Here is a 16912-nt window from a genome sequence, read left to right on the forward strand (position 1 = left end):
AATGCCTTTGTTCTGGTAAGTTCGTATTCTATGTGGGAGCAGTTGAAGCCTTCCTGAGCTACCTTGCAGCTGTGCCTCCTGGCTCCACCTGTTTTATCCTTTACCACAAATAAACCTTATGAAAGGAAACCTGCCTCCACCTCTACTTTACAATTGGCGACGATCGGGATCGACACCCTACAACCTACAACTTCGTGAGGATTTTTTTTTTTTCTTTAACAAGAACAAAAGAGAATCGTTAAAAGAGAATCGTTTTTTCTACTTTCCTCCAAACCATCTACATTTCAGAAGCTATCAAACATTTCCTGGTTCGTATATTTTTTTTTATTATATTGAAGATTTACTGACTGTGAACTTTCGGTTGGTCGCGCATGCCGGCATCTTTCAATCGGGAGCTGGATTCTAAGCACGATCTCCCGACGCGCGACCACAGAATGCCATACGTCAGTCACGCATTCCTTGTTTGATCGCGTGATGACACAATTGCGCTAGGTCACGTTGCGTGACCCTGCGTGGCGGCCATTTTGGGTTGGTTGTGAAGTTCTCGGCGGTTCCTCAGTCACTGAGGCAGACTTTTAAAAAAAAAAAAAAAAAGAAAGAGAAACGAACATAAACGAACCAGCGCTGAACCAGCCTTTGGCTTATACCATTGAAAGACGATTATTACATGTAAGGAGGGTGAAGATAAGCAGGTGAGACTGTCGGGGCACTTGTTTTTTTTTTATTACAAATTGTATTATTTGGAAATGAGGTACTATTGAATAAGCCCTTTTACGTACTCTTTATATATGGATTCTGGGGATCAATCCCAAAGTGAAAGCGTTTCTGAAGAAGTAATGGCTCAACAAAGTTTTGTTATTAGTCCCCCACAACCCTTTTGGGCTACTGGTTCACAACCAGACATGAAGTGGGTGGAATGGAAAGAATATTTTAATAATTACATTTGTGCAATTGATGAGAATGCTAAAATGAAACCGGAGCAAAATAAAAGAATACTTCTACATTCTCTAGGTCCTAAAGGATTAAAAACATATTCACGTATGCAGAAGTTAGCTGATGCTGATTCAAGTGAATTTGACAATGCCATTGCTGATATGGACAGATATTTCGCACCTAAAGTGTGTATAGGTGTAGTGAGACACAAATTCTTCCAAAGAAAACAGAAAAAGGATGAATTGGTGGATGAATGGGTTGATGACCTTAAAAAACTTGCTATTGACTGTAAGTTCGGAGACTTGCATGACGAACTTATTCGAGATCAACTGGTTATGCACAACGACAATTCTCCGATTCAAGATCGCCTTTGGGTAAATGGCGATGCACCTCTTGACGATGTACTTGCGATAATGAGGAAATCGGAAATGTCGGGAAGATGCGCCACTGTAGTTAAAGATACTGTTAAGGATTCTGACAAGGCGTCATCTGCTGTCTTCAAAATCCAAGGAACACCAAAATATCAGAATAAGCAAGTTCAAAACAAAAACTTTGGTCAACCTTTCAAGAATCAAGGAATGGATAACAAGTTGGAAGATAAAAGGTGTTACCGTTGTGGTAGCAGAGAACATATGGCTTACTACAAGTCATGCCCTGCCCTATGGAAAAAGTGTAGTGTTTGTGGTCTTATAGGCCATTTTAGCAAAATGTGCCGCAGGCGTACTAATGTCAAATGTATTTGGAATGAGGATGTGTGTGTTAATGAAAGTAGTGAAGATGAGGATGGCTGTGTAAAGAATGTGAGAGGAAATTACATGTTGAACATTACTGAGGAAGGCAATTACATGTTAAACATTACTGATGAAGCTATGGAGGGCAAACCTATCTGTGAAGTCTCCTTAGGTGGCGTTAAAGTTAAGGTATATGCAGATTCAGGATCTCCATATACGATTATCAACGAAGAGATATGGAGAAAAAAAATTCACACATAAAATAGGTGATAAGTTAAATGCCTCAGATGTTAGTCCTGTGAGTTATACAGGTGGAAGAATTGACCTTTTGGGTTTCAGATGGCTCACCTTCATTTTTAAAGGTAGGGTGACCAGGGGCAAGTTATACATAGCAAAAAAAGGACCTTCTGTTCTGGGGTGGTATGACCAGAAGAATCTTCATATCATCTTAGACCCTAATAGCAAGGAGAAGGTGCTAGTTGTAGATGAGGGCAGCAAATTGGAAGATATTTTGAAGAGTAAATTTGCCAGCGTGGTAAGCGGACAGTTAGGCAAGCTTAAGGGTTTTGAGCATAGAATCATGCTCAAAGGAAATGCACAACCCAAGGTACATAAGGTTAGGCCTATTCCCTTGTTGATAAGAGACGAAGTAAAAAAAGAAATTCAGGGCCTATTAGCTAAGGGTGTTATCGAGGAGGTAGACTCTTCGGAGTGGATTAGTCCAATAGTCTTAGCGAGGAAATCCAACGGTAAAATCCGTTTATGTATTGATTTACGCCATCTTAATCAAAATATTGTGATTGAACGTTTCCCCTTGCCCAAAATTAACGAGATGGTTTCCTCCTTAAGGAGAGCGACTTGGTTTTCCACAGTAGACCTTTCCGCTGCCTACCACCAGGTAGTCTTAGAACCTGAGTCTAGGCATCTAACAGCCTTCATCACACCATTTGTCTGTTTTCAATTTATAAGGATGCCATTCGGCCTTGCATCAACCGCGGCAGTGTTTCAACGCTTAATGCACAAATTATTTGGCGATATGGATGGCATTTGTTTTTTTCAGGATGACGTTCTAATTGCTGGCACTGACAAAGAAGATCATGACGTGAAGCTGTGGAAAGTTTTTAACACACTTAGTTCTGCTGGGTTGACTGTTGAATTGTCTAAATGCAAATTTGGTGAAAGAAGTGTTTAATATCTTGGCCATATAATTAGTGAGGAAGGTGTCAGACCAAAAGCTTCACTAATAGAGAGTATTGTTACCTCACCTGCACCTGATTCTAAGGAAGGAATCAAATCCTTTTTGGGAATGGCTGAGTATTGTGCCAAGTTCATCAAGGACTTTGTTTCAAAGGTATATAACATTAGGTCCTTACTGAAGAAAAATGTGAAATTTGAATGGACTAAAGAATGTGAGAAAGAGTTTTCTGAAATCAAGTGGGAGTTGCAGAAAGTGAGCGCTTTGTCTAGTTTCGACCCTAATTTAGATTGTTTCCTGACAACTGATGCTAGCGACAAAGGTTTGGGCGCAGTCTTGTCATAAGTGGATGAAAAGGGTAAAGACAGAATCATCTTATTTGCATCTAGGGCCTTGTCACCAGCTGAAAGCAGATACCCCATTATAGAAAGGGAAGCTTTGGCTTGCGCTTGGGCCTTAGAACACTTTTGTGCATTTGTTTGGGGGAAAATGGTTCACATCAGGACGGATCACAAACCGTTGGTCCTCATTTTATCCACTGACGGCACTGCTACTGCTTCTGCTAGGTTGGCAAGGATCTCTATGCGCATGAAAGAATACATTTACAATATCACATATGTACCAGGAAAAGAAAATGTTGTTGCTGATTGTCTGTCAAGACTCCCTTCCCCTCTGGAAGAATGTGTTGATGATCCTTGGGGAAACGTTAGTGTGGCGTTTGTACACGATTCTGGGTTCCCGGCCATTAGCAGGGAGGATTGGATAAGAGAACATAATGCAGATAAGGAATTAGTAGAAGTCTCAAAGTTTATTTGTCACGGTTGGCCAAAAGAAAGATTTTTATCTGGCACTGTGAAGCCATTTTGGGAGGTACGATCTGAATTATCATTTGAGAAAGAGGTTTTATTGAGAGGGGACAGGATTGTTCCACCTTCTGGGTTAAGGAAAAAGATCCTACAATTATGTCATGAGGGGCATTTTGGTATAGTAAGGACTAAGTTATCTGTTAAAAGTTTGTTTTGGTGGCCAAAAGTCGACAGTGAAGTAGAGACTTTTGTCAGAGGTTGTTGCCCTGTTTGCAGTTCTGCAGACAAATCCTTGAGGACTTTGAGACCAGCTATGAGTGATGGACTCATTCCTAGCATGCCTTGGGAAACTATCGCTGTGGACATATTTGGTCCTGTAGGGGACCCGAAGGAATATGGTTTGGTTGCCATTGATCTGTTTACCAAGTGGCCTGTAGTTAAATTTGTGGATAGAGTAGATACTCAGGCTGTGTTGAAGTTTTTAGATAAAATTTTTATAGTTGAAGGTTTACCTGTTAATATCTTAACGGACAATGGTGTACAATTTCTGTCCAAAGTTGCTAAAGATTATTTTGTGAAGTGTGGTATTACGCACAAAACGACCTCATTGTACAATCCTAGCGGCAATGGAACTGTTGAACGCTTCAATAGAGTGATTAAAGGCATTTTGCAAGCTGCAAATTACAAAGGTTTGGATTGGAAATTGGAAATACAAAAGGCTGTGTGGTCTTACAAAGTGACTTTGAATAATTGCACAGGAATTTCCCCTTTTGTGATGATGAGAGGTAGGCTACCAAGGTGTAAGGTTAACCCTAGCTGGTTATTCAAAGACAGTGTCCAACAGTGGTCACCTGTTGAGGTCAAGAAAAATTTGGAATTGGTGCATGACAGGAGTAAGGCTTACTATGATCAGCACCATAGTGTGAAAGATGTCATTGTAAAAACTGGAGATTGGGTTAGGATTAGGAAACCTTACAAGGTCTTGAAAGGTGAGAATAAATTTGATTTGCCTAAACAAGTTCTTGAAGTTCTTAGGAACTCAGTCAGGTTAAGTGATGGAAAAGTTTGGAACCTGAAAGATGTGGCTTTGGATATTTGTCAGAATCATGATGAGAGTAAAATCGTGAAGAGCAAACTTACTGATTTTGATTGGGTTGAAGATTACTTTCATGGCAGCGAGCTGCAGTCCCAACTTGCGCCTAGTGCTTCACTTCCTCAATTAAGGGAGGGGGATGTGGTAACCGGTTCTCCTGTTTCTCCTGATGCTGAACATGAACCCAGCTCTGTTGACACCGGTCACATGTGTGATAATGTGACTTCCTTCTCCAATGTGAGTTCCTCTTCTGTTAGTAGTGACACAGTTTCAGCACCCACATTACCTGCTGTTAAAGTTTCCAATAGGACGCGAGTGTCGCCTTGTTGGCTAAAGGATTATGTTAGGTAGTTTTTAATTTTCACCTTGTTTTTCTTTCCCTCTTCCTTATTTTCCCTTGTCACTTCCCTTGGAGTTCCTTTTGTTTTATTATTGTGAGGGGGGGGATGTGTTATGTTGTGCTTTCACTTATTTCATGTGTATTGCTTTAAGGCTCGTGTTAGAGCGAGCCACTCTGTAGAATGCCTTTGTTCTGGTAAGTTCGTATTCTATGTGGGAGCAGTTGAAGCCTTCCTGAGCTACCTTGCAGCTGTGCTTCCTGGCTCCACCTGTTTTATCCTTTACCACAAATAAACCTTATGAAAGGAAACCTGCCTCCACCTCTACTTTACACTGGGCTGTGCTCCTTGCATACATTTGCCTGTTATGCTGAATCATACTCGTACTCGAACTCACGGACCATCTTTTGCTTTTTGGAATTGGCTGGTATTGGGATGTGTTTACAGCATCATTAATCATAGCTTGAAAGGCTGACCGAGAGACGGTCAGCACCTCCTCATCATCCGGGGAACATCCATTACGACGCGGTGTTTACACCGCACTACCATTACAACGCTGGTTTTACAACGCAAGTCGTTACCGCGACTTGCGCTGGAGGGCGCTCTAGGCTAAGGAATAGTAGATTTACTATTCCAACACCTTCCCTACTGTACGTAGGCTGGTGTTGGGATAGTAAATCTTACTATTCCTAAGTCCAGCACCCTCAAGCGCAAGTCGTGGTAACGACTTGCGTTGTAAAACCAGCATTGTAACGGTAGTGCGGTGTAAACACCGTGTTGTATTGACATACAACCCATCATCCACAACACTGTCCCTAGAAGTGCCTGCAAGTGGCTCCATAAAGGGAACCAAGTGGTGCTGGAGCAGCAACTCAAAACCAAAGGGGATGATGGACGGAGTGTTGAACATTGCAAGCACTCACCCCTAGTTAACTGATCTGGGTTTAATCCGTCGTCATTCTTTAGCTCACTCAGCCACCCCAGTTTAGACAACTTCCTGTTTAAATAGGCTGTAGGTTGTTTAGCAGGCCGGTCTCGTCTCGCAAAATGATCCTACCGCTACAGGCATGCACCAATGGGCCCAGTGACAGTTGCAGATAGTCACTGCCATCTGTGCATATGATAATGCTGATATGCACAGGCAGTGCTCAAACAGACCCCCAGGGCAGTGTGCAGAGGACACGTGCCACTGCAGTTCAAGCTCTCACAATAGCAGTGGCTCTTATGAGCTTCCTTCTGTAAGGAGGGCCAAAATACCGAGTGAAGGAGCCAGAGTTACCCCACAGTGTAGAAACATGAAGACGCAGGGAGACCTAAGTATACTAAAAAGAACAGGTGACTAGAACATGGAGAGAGACACTATATACTTCAGGCAGAAACTGACATCTGCACATCAAGACCTGGAGTCAAGCAAACAATGAAATAAAATCCGCACAAATGATATGCGCCGAAGGCAGAAATCAATACTAGCATTCAAAGATTACATGTACTTCCTTATAAATCACATCGAATATGGAGAAGTAAGAAGTTGTCCCTCCTGAGACTGTCCAATAAATATCACAGGCTTCAAGAATGAATAAAATCTTGAACCTTTAAGATGAACATATGCCTGGGTCAAACCTGAGAATGTGGAAAAAGCAACAAAATACAGAGGGACTAGTGATGAAAATATAAGACAATGGAAACACTATTTCTATATAGGGCGACTATATTGTATGGCCTAGATTTGTGATCATGGCAGTATACGATAGGGACAAATATAGGGAAGTAAACATGAATGCAAGCATTATGTAGATATCCAATTTGTTACAGTGCCTACCACTGTGGCAAGCCTGACTCTGAATACTAAATTACATAAACTGAGACACAAACATGACAAATATGAAATGCACTATACTGTTCTGAAAGCTGGGGCCAGATGTACTAGGCATTTTAATGATCGCAAACGCTTCAATTTAGCATTTGTGACAATTAAAATGTGTTTTATTAGGTACTAGTCCCTTTTTAGGGTTCCCAATTTTTTTCAGACACCTAAATGGGATTTGGAATGGATACCAATTCAGAATAGGCGTCCACTTCATATTCTGAGTTGGTAACTAATGTTTACTGATTCCTCAAACGAAGTGGTAAAACATTCACATTTGTACTTTTAAAACAAATTGTAAAAGAGCAGCCAGTGTCCCATGGGGTCACTGCTAAATGCAAAGCAAACAAAAGGAGAAAGTAAACTTTCCTTAAAAAAAAAAAGCTGACTTTTTTCAAAGGCAATCACAGACATGGTGGCCTCCTGGCACAAATTATATTGAGTCACCATTTGCAACATACTTCAGAATGTTCATGAGGTAGGTTGGTTTGCCACTCACTACAATCAGAAATGTTTACGAACTAACTTATTAGCCCATAGGGCGGTTTTAAAAAATCTTTGCTGGTGGCAAAAATACTAGTCGTATTTTGCCTCCAGATATTCATACATCTGGCCTTAGTTTTTAATGGAAAGAAGTACTGAATAATTTCCAGACAATTTGGAATTTCATTAGTGCATATTTTGTGCCTCCTTAGGGCTTAATCAGTGCCCTCGGCTTTGTGCCAATCCGAATTTGGACAGATAATTGAATAAACACTTTGCATGTTCTGCCCTAGGATACGTAGGCATGTGTTTGAAAACCACAATCAGTAGACAAATAGTGACTGCCTCCTTCTTAGGAAATATTCTGCTTTGCACAGACCCCCCCTTTTCATCAAATCATTTACATATTTTTGCTTGCTTGAATTTGTCAGGCAGTGATTCAATGTTGCAATTTCTCTGCTATGAAGTTTGAAGTTACAGGCATGGCCAAGGAAAGCCAATAGTGTTGGAGTATATAGTAAAAGTATTCGATCTAAAAAACAAAATTACCTATTTCTTGCTGGTAATCTATATTATTTCCTCATCCCTCCCTCACTTCCCTGCATTGCACATATCAAACATTTCTGCCTCACCAGACACCCATGCCACGTGATAGAAAATCCTTATAATAAGCCACCACCCCCTCCAACCTCCTGTTTTTCCTTGTTTCAACTGACGTGAGGCGTGCGTACCACACACTGGCTGAGTGCGGTGCTGCGGTCCTTTCTGTATTGTTGTACTTTTCCTTGGATATTCATTATTGTATTGGGCATGCTGGGGCTTGCCTGGACAAAAGGGTGCATTCCCTCGCTGAGTCTGGGGTCGCGGTGCACTCTTGGCGGCAGAACGGGCTAAGGGCCTCATTAGGGTGGCGGACAGACCTGCGTCCGTCCGCCACCCCAGAGGAGGAGGGATCGTCCGCAGGGGCAGCGGCGGTCCCTCCGTGCTGATTAGGATGTGACCGCCACCCTGGTGGTCACATCCTGTATTTTTAACATTGCGGCGGGTGCTGCTTGAAGCAGCACCCGCCGCAATGTTAAAAAAACATGTTTTTCTTTGCGTGCACAAAGCGAAGCTGCAGGCACCGCGTGGTGCCTGCCGCTTCGTGCACTCAAAGGCAGGGGTTACCATAGGTACCCCCCATGTGCACCCCCACCCCCCTTCACCCCTGGGGGCCTGCAACGGGCCCCCAAAGAAAAGTCAGTATGCCTTTCCACGGCGGAAATGCCGCTGTGGAAAGGCATAGGACCACCGACAACCTAATATGGCTGGCGGTGTCTGATAGACACCGCCAGCCATGTCAGAGCTTTTCTGCCGCTGTCGGAAGGCGACCACGGCGGAAAAGCGGCGGACGGAAAAAAGATCCCCCAGCCATCCTAATCTGGCGGGGGGTCTTTTTTCAGTCCGCAGCGGTTAATCCGCATCTTCCGGGCCGGCGGTGGCTTCCGCTGTCCCGGAGGATGCGGATTAACCGCAATCCTAATGAGGCCCTTAGTACGGATGACGGAGTCACTGGCTCGGCGTGGCTGAGGCTGAACTTCCTGGTTGAAGGCCTGTTTGAGAAGTGGCAGCTGACAGGACAGCATGGCTCCTCGGCTGTATGTTTGTAGATTCAGTGACACAGTAAGGGCTTTGAAAAAAGCATTTTTTTAAATAATTTTGGCAATCCTTTCTATTGTTCTGAGATTGGATGATTGTTTAACCGTTGCTTACTGGAGGCTGGGGCTTCTTCCTAGTTTGTGAATGCTATACTGGTTGGGTATTTCGTAGGGGGAGCTATACCTATATCCAGGTGTCTCCCTGCTGTTTTTTTTCTTTTTACTGTGTGTCATTATGGTGGGGAAACGTGCATTCAAGCGCAAGCATGTCCTGTCCACTACTGACGATGATGAGCCCATTCCTGCTCGTTGGAGTAGGTCAGGGGGTCTGGTGTATTCTTTTGCCCTACTCTCGGCTTCTGAGGTTCAGGCTATGATTGAGGCCGCTGTGGCTGCTGCTCTGGAGTCCAGGGTTCTGTCCAAATGTAGGGGCTCTTATACGGTGGTAGGCCCGGTGAATTCACCCTCAGAAGACTCTTTGGCTTCTGAATCTAGCCTTCCATCTACCTCTATGGGGAAATTTGTGCGTAGAGAAGAGGTTCCGGATATTCTGCAACATATCCGGGAGAACTCGGGATTTGCACCTTTTTCATCTTCTGAGGGGACAGAAGGCATTTTCCCCAGTATGTTAAGCCCCCTGTTTTTGCTATGCCATTTCATGGTCAAACCAAGGACTTGATAGCTGTTGAATGGCGTGAGCTGGAACACTCTTCGTTTCCACGCTTTCTACATAAGCTTTACTCTCTGGAGGAGAGGGAGGACTCTCTTTAAGGATTGTTCTCCTACGGATGCTAAAGACAAGAAAGTTGATGGGGCTCTGTAGAAGGCTATCTCTGTGGAGAATTTGACTTTAAAGGCTGGTATCTTCTCTGCTTATGCTGCTCAGTCCTTGGTATCGAACTTTGAGAAACTGGCCACGGCAATTCAGGAGGAGCCTGAATGCTCTGACTTACTGGGTCACATGGAACAACAGGCAAAATTATTGGCGGACATCTCTTCAGATGTCCTCAAATCTTCTACCACAGCTTTAGGTTCCATGTTTTTGGCACAGAGGAATCTGTGGATGTGAGACTGGAAGGCAGATTTCTCCCAAAAATCTTCTCTTCTTAAAATTGCATTTGAGGATGAAATGCTGTTTGGGGAGCAGCTGGACAGCATGATTACCAAAGATTTCAAAGATCGAAAGCAGGCCCTTCCTACAAGGGGAAGACTTCATCATCTTTCTACTTCTGTGACTTCCTTTTCTTCCTCCCGTCAGCCATCAAGCCCTTTTCGGATTATAAGCGAAAGGTCCAGTCCAAGAAGGCCTCTTTCTTGGCAGGTGCCAAGGGTCAACCTGATTCCTTCTAGTGGAAGTCCTAACGACGATTGTGAGACTGCCTCAAGGACTGTGGGTGAGAGGCTGTTGTATTTAATGGAGGCTTGGAGTCGGGATGCCAGGGATCATTGGGCTTTGAATACTGTCAGGAGCGGTTATCACATAGACTTTGTTACTCTGCCTCCAAGCTGGGGCACCATCCGTACTCCTTTCCCCAGGGATCCAGGGAAATTGCGGGCTCTTCTGGAGAGGGTACAGGCTCTTCTGAAAAAGAAGGTGATCATTCCTGTCCCCCTGGAGGAGCAGGGAATGGGTTGGTATTCCATTCTTTTTCTGGTTCAAAAGGTGTCCCGGGTGGTTCAGGCCAGTTCTGGACCTAAAGAGAGTGAATGGGTGAATCAAGACCATTCACTTCAAGATGGTGACTTTACAGTCCGTGATTCCACTGGTAGGGATTCAGGACTTTATGGCGTCCATAGACCTTCATGAAGCTTATCTCCATGTTCCCATGGAACAGGAGCATCCGAAGTTTCTGTGTTTTGCAATAGGGGACTGCCACCTCCAGTTCGCAGTATTGCCATTTGGGCTGAAGTCCACTCCCAGGGACTTCACAAAACTGTTTGCTCCATTGGTGGCTTTGGCTCACAGTCAGGGGTTTTTTCTCCATCCCTATTTAGACGACTGGTTGGTTCACGCTCCCTTATTCATGTTGGCTCTCAATCACACAGGGGTGGTTCTGGACTTTTTTCAGGAGCACAGTTTTCTTATCAATCAGGGAAAATCCTGCCTTGCTCTGTCCCAGGATCATCTCTTATTTGGAGCAAGATTTCATACAGATTTGGGGGTGGTCACATTGCCCAAGTGTTGGCTGTCCAAGATCCGGTCTCATATTTTGGCTCTATTGTCCAGGTAGGTCCAGGTGGTGGCTTGTTGGCTCCAGGTTCAGGGGGATCTGGTGGCCACTGTGTTTCTGGTTCCATGGGCCCGGTTTAATTTGCATAAGCTGATGGCACACATTCTGGCGCATTGGTCTCCCCATTGTCTCCCCCTCTCTTCTCCGATACCGTTGTCCCCTCAGATCAGGATCTGGGTTGGTGGCTGGTTCAGGATCAGCTGCTGTGGGGGTGCCTCTCTCCCCTCCTGCCCCTTTAGTGATCACCACAGACGCCAGCCTCTCGGGGTGGGGGGCCTGGCTGTGGGTTCATCAGACCAGGGACTTCTGGTCCCAATCTCAGAGCAGGAGGCATTCGAAACAGAGGAAACTGGAGGCTGTTCAACTGGCTCTGAGGGCCTTCTCGCTGTTGCTGAGGTGTTTGGTTGCCCTGATAATGACAGACAATATTTCGACCATGGCTTATGTTAACAGACAGGTGGGGACCAATATCCCTTCTCTGGGCTGGTGGCGGAGAAGTTATTCTGTTGGGCGGAGTCTCATCTGTTGGTGCTATCAGCGATTCATATGCAGGGGGTGTTCAATTCTCTGGTGGATGCTCTCAGAGTGCCTATCCATCATCAGTGGATTTTTGCCCCCTTCCGGAGTTGTTTGTGGAGCTGACAGTGCGCTGGGGTGTTCCAGTGGTGGACCTTTTTGCAAGTGTTTCAAATGCCGAAGTGTCCAGATTTGTTTCCTGGAGTCTGGAGAGTTCGGCTTGGGTTGTGGACACTCTATCCTGCCTATGGCCTCAGGGTCTTCTGTACGTGTTTCCTCTTTTTCCACTGCTTCTCTGGTTCCTTCTCCAGGTCCAGTCTTTGGGGGCGTTGGTAGTCCTGATTGCCCCGGCTTGGGCTCAGGCCTTTTGCTTTTCTCTTCTGGTGGAAATAAGGTAGGAGTTGGAGTGGTTATTACCCCTGACTCCCACGCCCTTGATGTTCCATGTATTGCAGCAGGATGTTCTGTCCTGGATGCGCTTGGCGGCCTGGAGGTTGAACGCTAGGGCTGCTGCATAAGGGGACCCCAGCAGGTTTGACCTTGACTCTGCAGGCGACTAGGCACTCATCTACCAACAAATCTTATTTAAGGTAGCAGCATTCTTTCAGTAGGTGGTGTCAGGGTAAGGTTTGGATCCTGCTTCCTTTGGATGTTATTAAAGCAATGTGTCACCGCTATGCCCCTACCAAGCAGCTCAGGTCTGCCAGCAAGAATCTGAAAAAAGGTTAGATGGGGAGATAGGGCTTTTTCCACCACTGCTGCTAGGCTATGGAACTCTCTTTCTTATGAGCTGTCAGGCCTTGTGCCTCATGCTCTATTCCTCAAGGCCTTGAAAACTTGGCTGTTTACACAAACTGTGATATGATCATCTTTACTTGCCTGTGCACTAGTCCTCTGCAGCGTCTTGATGCCCTTGGGCTAAGTCTGTGCTTTATAAATCTATAATTCATTCATTCTTTCATTCTCTACCTTGTTTGAGGTGATGTTATTTCTCCAGGATGGGGCTTCTTTGGGATTAAAGGTTGTATTCCTTCGTCTTCAGTGGGCTGTGATTAAGCCTTTCCGGAGTTCTTGGGACATCTCTCTTATCCTGATGGTCTGATTGGATGGCTTTTCAAGGGGTTGTGTAATGTTCTCCATGACCATAGGAAGCACTTTCCGTCTCGGGATATGTCTTTGGTTTTGGAGGCCGTTTCTTGCTTTTAAGACCTTCATTCTGGTGGCGATTTCTTCTGCTCACCGTTTGAGTCCATTGGTCACTTTGACTTTCAAGCATCCCTTTTGTAAAGTTTTTGATGACAGGATCATTTTACGACCAGTCCTTTCATTTCGTCCTAAGGTGGATTCCAGTGCCATCAGGACCAGGAATTGATCTAGCCTTCATTTTTTTATTCTCCTTCCGTGGAGTCTGCGCTACGGTTGCACCCGTTGGATATCAGGAATGCTCTCCTGATCTATATGGAACGTGTAACTTCCTTTCGTCTTTCTGATTCCCTTTTTGTGAAATTTGGATCAGTAAATCGGGGGTTGCGTCCTTCCATTTCTTCCTTGAGTTGGTGTGTTCTGTCTCTGATTTTTCTGGCTTACAAATCAGCTGGGCAACGTACTTCCATGGGGGTTCAGGGTCGTTCCACTAGGTCCATGGCGGCATCTTGTGCTTAGATCCAGGGGGCTTCCATTTCTGAGATCTGTCGGGCTGCCACCTGGGCTTCCCCTTTGACTTTTGCCTCTCATTACCAGATTGGCCAGGAAGTTGACCGATCTGAGGTTTTTGGTTCCCTCTGACTATTGCATCTCATTACCGGATTGGCCAGGAAGTTGATCGATCTGAGGTTTTTGGTTCCAGGGTTCTTTTTGCTATGGGTCCTGAATAGCCGTGCTTCCTTGTCTGCTGTATTTTTCTAATAAACCTATGTTTGTGCATATCCAATTTGGATGTCCTGTTTCGCTTTGTACATTGCATTGCTCTGAGTCCTACTGCCTCGCTTCTATGAATTACATCCCTCCCTCACTGGTAGTGCAGGCCAACCTTTTGGTATGGTTTCGGATTATGTGGTATTACAGTTGGTTGGAGGGGAGTGGAGGCTTTTTATAAGGATTTTCTATCATGTGGTATGGGTGTCTGGTGAGGCAGGAGGGCCTCATATGTGTAATGAATAGAAGCGAGGAAGTAGGACTCAGAGTAATGCAATTACCGTTAAGTAGTTGATGCACTACCCCTTGAATAGGACTCCTCGTTATTACACCTCCAGACAGGGACTAATACATAGGATTTTTCTATATGTTCATGATTGGGACATAAAGGGTCCTTCCCCGCACCCCATTTCCTGTTTAGTCTGACCTCATATAATTGTGTTGCAGGGATGGGGAGGGTGGACCATGCTGTGAAGAAGAGGTCTATCCTAAGAGTAATTAAGTTTACCCATAATTAACGGGTTCATTACCAACAGGTCTTCACTCTTCATCATAGTAACAACATATGAGGATGTACCAAAGGCCAAAAAACATATATGTATATATTTATACAATAATTATTCATTCCTGTTGTTATTACAGACACTCCAAAAGTGTCAGTGTCATTCGAAAACAAATCTAATTTACAGTGAGATAGAAAATTGTTTGGGTTTGTCCAAGTGACTGCCCTGCATATCCCCTGTGGTGATACACCTCCTGACTCTGCCCCAGAAGTGCTCATGGCTGTGGTTATCTTTGGTGAGACATTCCCTGGCAAATCATGGCGTACAGAGAGATAGGCTTGAGTTATTGCTTACCTCACCCATTTGATTGTAGGCACTATGACTTTCTTTCACTCATTTGCTGCCCCATCAGGAAAAGAGTGACTGAGATGTGCTAAAACCCTTCAATCTTTCCAAATAAATTAACAAAGCTCTTCTCACATCAAGAGTCCAAAGGAAGAGTGGTCTATAAAGCAACCAGTCAGTGCCCGATGGGCTGATTTGACAGATCAGTGTGTGGGCTGGTCTTTTAGTAGTTTGTTCGCCTGTTTTATGGCCCAGTGGGATGGTTTTTACTGTTTATTTCCCTGATATTACCACAAGCTTTGCCCCAGCAAACACAAATACAATCAATCTCCCATACCCATACAGCGTGTCTTTACAAGGTCAAATCTGGCCTGATTAGTGAATTTTGGCCACTTTTTAGATTTCTGGGTTACTAATGGTTGCCACTTTTATTTTGGGGCCTGGGCCTATTTTTCTGTTCCAGTTCAACAATGCAAGGGACGAAGGGACATTAACTGAAGATTGAAAGACCAGAAGAATTATTTATTGGGAAGAATGGAACCGAGATCAGAGTTTCAGTTTGAACTCCATCTGGGAAGATCTTCAAATAAGGGAAGAAATTAACAAGGAGGTTAATTTCCACATCCTTCTTTCTGATGTTATTGTGGCCAAAAATGGAACCTTAGATGACACCCAAAAAGATTCAAAAGACCCTCTTCTAAACTCCCTAATACCAAATAGAGATCCCATGAATGGTTAGGTACTATTGGGTCCCATAACATAATCGTTTCTGAGTTTTTAGTTGATTGAACAAACTCAGATAGAGTACTCCTAGACTCTCTACAAGATTTAATTGCCACCCACTGTGCTATAAATAGTGGCAACACTAGGTACATATATTCCTCTTGTGCTTGGCACATGGATGGAGTGTGGAATACTTCTTAGAGGCTTTGATACTCCAACGTTGCTCCCCAACTCAACAGATTTGCATATGTTATGAGTATCTGGGGTAGGGTAGTCCTTAATTTGAGCCTGTGGTTTCCAGGGCTCAACAATCGGCACTTAATTGTCAACACCGGGGATTGTAACAGTCTTACGCATAGTGCCGCCTATAGAGGTGTCTAATTTAAAGATGAGCACAACAAAATGTGTTCCTCAAGTCAATATGCATTAAAAAATCACTATTGACTGCCATCTAAGCCATGCTTATAGCTTTGGGGCCCTGGAATAGTCAGAATTGCCACACTTGTAGGAATGTGATGGTTTGCAGTTGTACTGGTACTGTCATTGCCAGCGCTGGCAGGGGCAATCTGGTGCAAGCTGCAGTGGCCTACTGACGAGGGCATGGCACTTATATTTTTTTTTACAAATTAAGCACTGGCAGTTGGAAGATTTTAAGCAGGCCCAAAAGGGCCACAGGTTAAAATATCCGGTAATCATGTGAAAAAGAACCTCATTGAAACCGTTCAAGCCTACAGAAAAGAAAATGTCTCTTAAATGGATGAACGCTTCTAGATGTTCTGCAAGAAGTATTCCTATTGTTTCCTAGGCTTCCGGGCAAGATGAATGCTACATAGGCTGGCCCTCGTCTGGTAAATGAGAGAGGGAGCATGACCAACAAAGTGGTTGGTCTATTGCACGGAAAAAAAGTAGGAGCTAACTGGGCTTATTACGTCAATATGATGAAAGTCTACCACAACCAATTGGAGATGGAATTTTTGGTGTGCAGTTTCGATGAACCCCTCTGCCTCAGAACCACAACAAGATTGTTAGATTGGAAGGGGTGAAGCTAGAGGTAAAACACAGCTGCCACACTAACGAAAGAGGCAATGTGTAGGCTGGGAAACTTCATAAAAATATTTATTCAATCCTATTGGCATTATGTAGAGGATGAATTGTAATGCGGCGCCTAAGTTTCACATCTCATGCCCAGCAATCTCTCTGAGGCCACTAAGCCATGTGGCATAGGATGCAGCTTTCAATCAGGAACATTTTAACAACAGTAGTGATGGCTTTAGTTCCAGAATTGATCTTGTCCAGTCATTTTGATTTTGAAATATGAGTCAATGGATTCTATTTTTTTTACCAGGTCAATTACAAAGCGTGACTTGGGCCCCATGTTCCAAATATACAAGCTGCTAGTCAAGCTAGAGCTCTCCAAGGATTTCTACAATTGATCGCAAAGCTCTATATTAACAATTGAAGCTCACACATTCGCATGGTCAAATTAATCTCCACCTGCCCAGATACATTCTCTAAGTACACCATCATGTTTTTATTTCTCTTCCAAGAATACAGTACAGTGCGGTTGGAACTCTATGTATCAACATGTCGTAAATAAATT

General features: G+C 44.1%; 1 protein-coding gene across 3 annotated transcripts in view; it reads right to left on the reverse strand.

The window, feature by feature from the left end:
- The window catches only part of NR1H4 (nuclear receptor subfamily 1 group H member 4), a 442692-nt gene that overhangs the window by 130941 nt on the left and 294839 nt on the right, over nt 1-16912 (reverse strand). The window lies entirely within an intron of this gene.

The sequence above is a fragment of the Lissotriton vulgaris genome, chromosome 1_1, assembly GCF_964263255.1.
Source record: "Lissotriton vulgaris chromosome 1_1, aLisVul1.2, whole genome shotgun sequence".
Lineage (NCBI taxonomy): Eukaryota > Metazoa > Chordata > Amphibia > Caudata > Salamandridae > Lissotriton > Lissotriton vulgaris.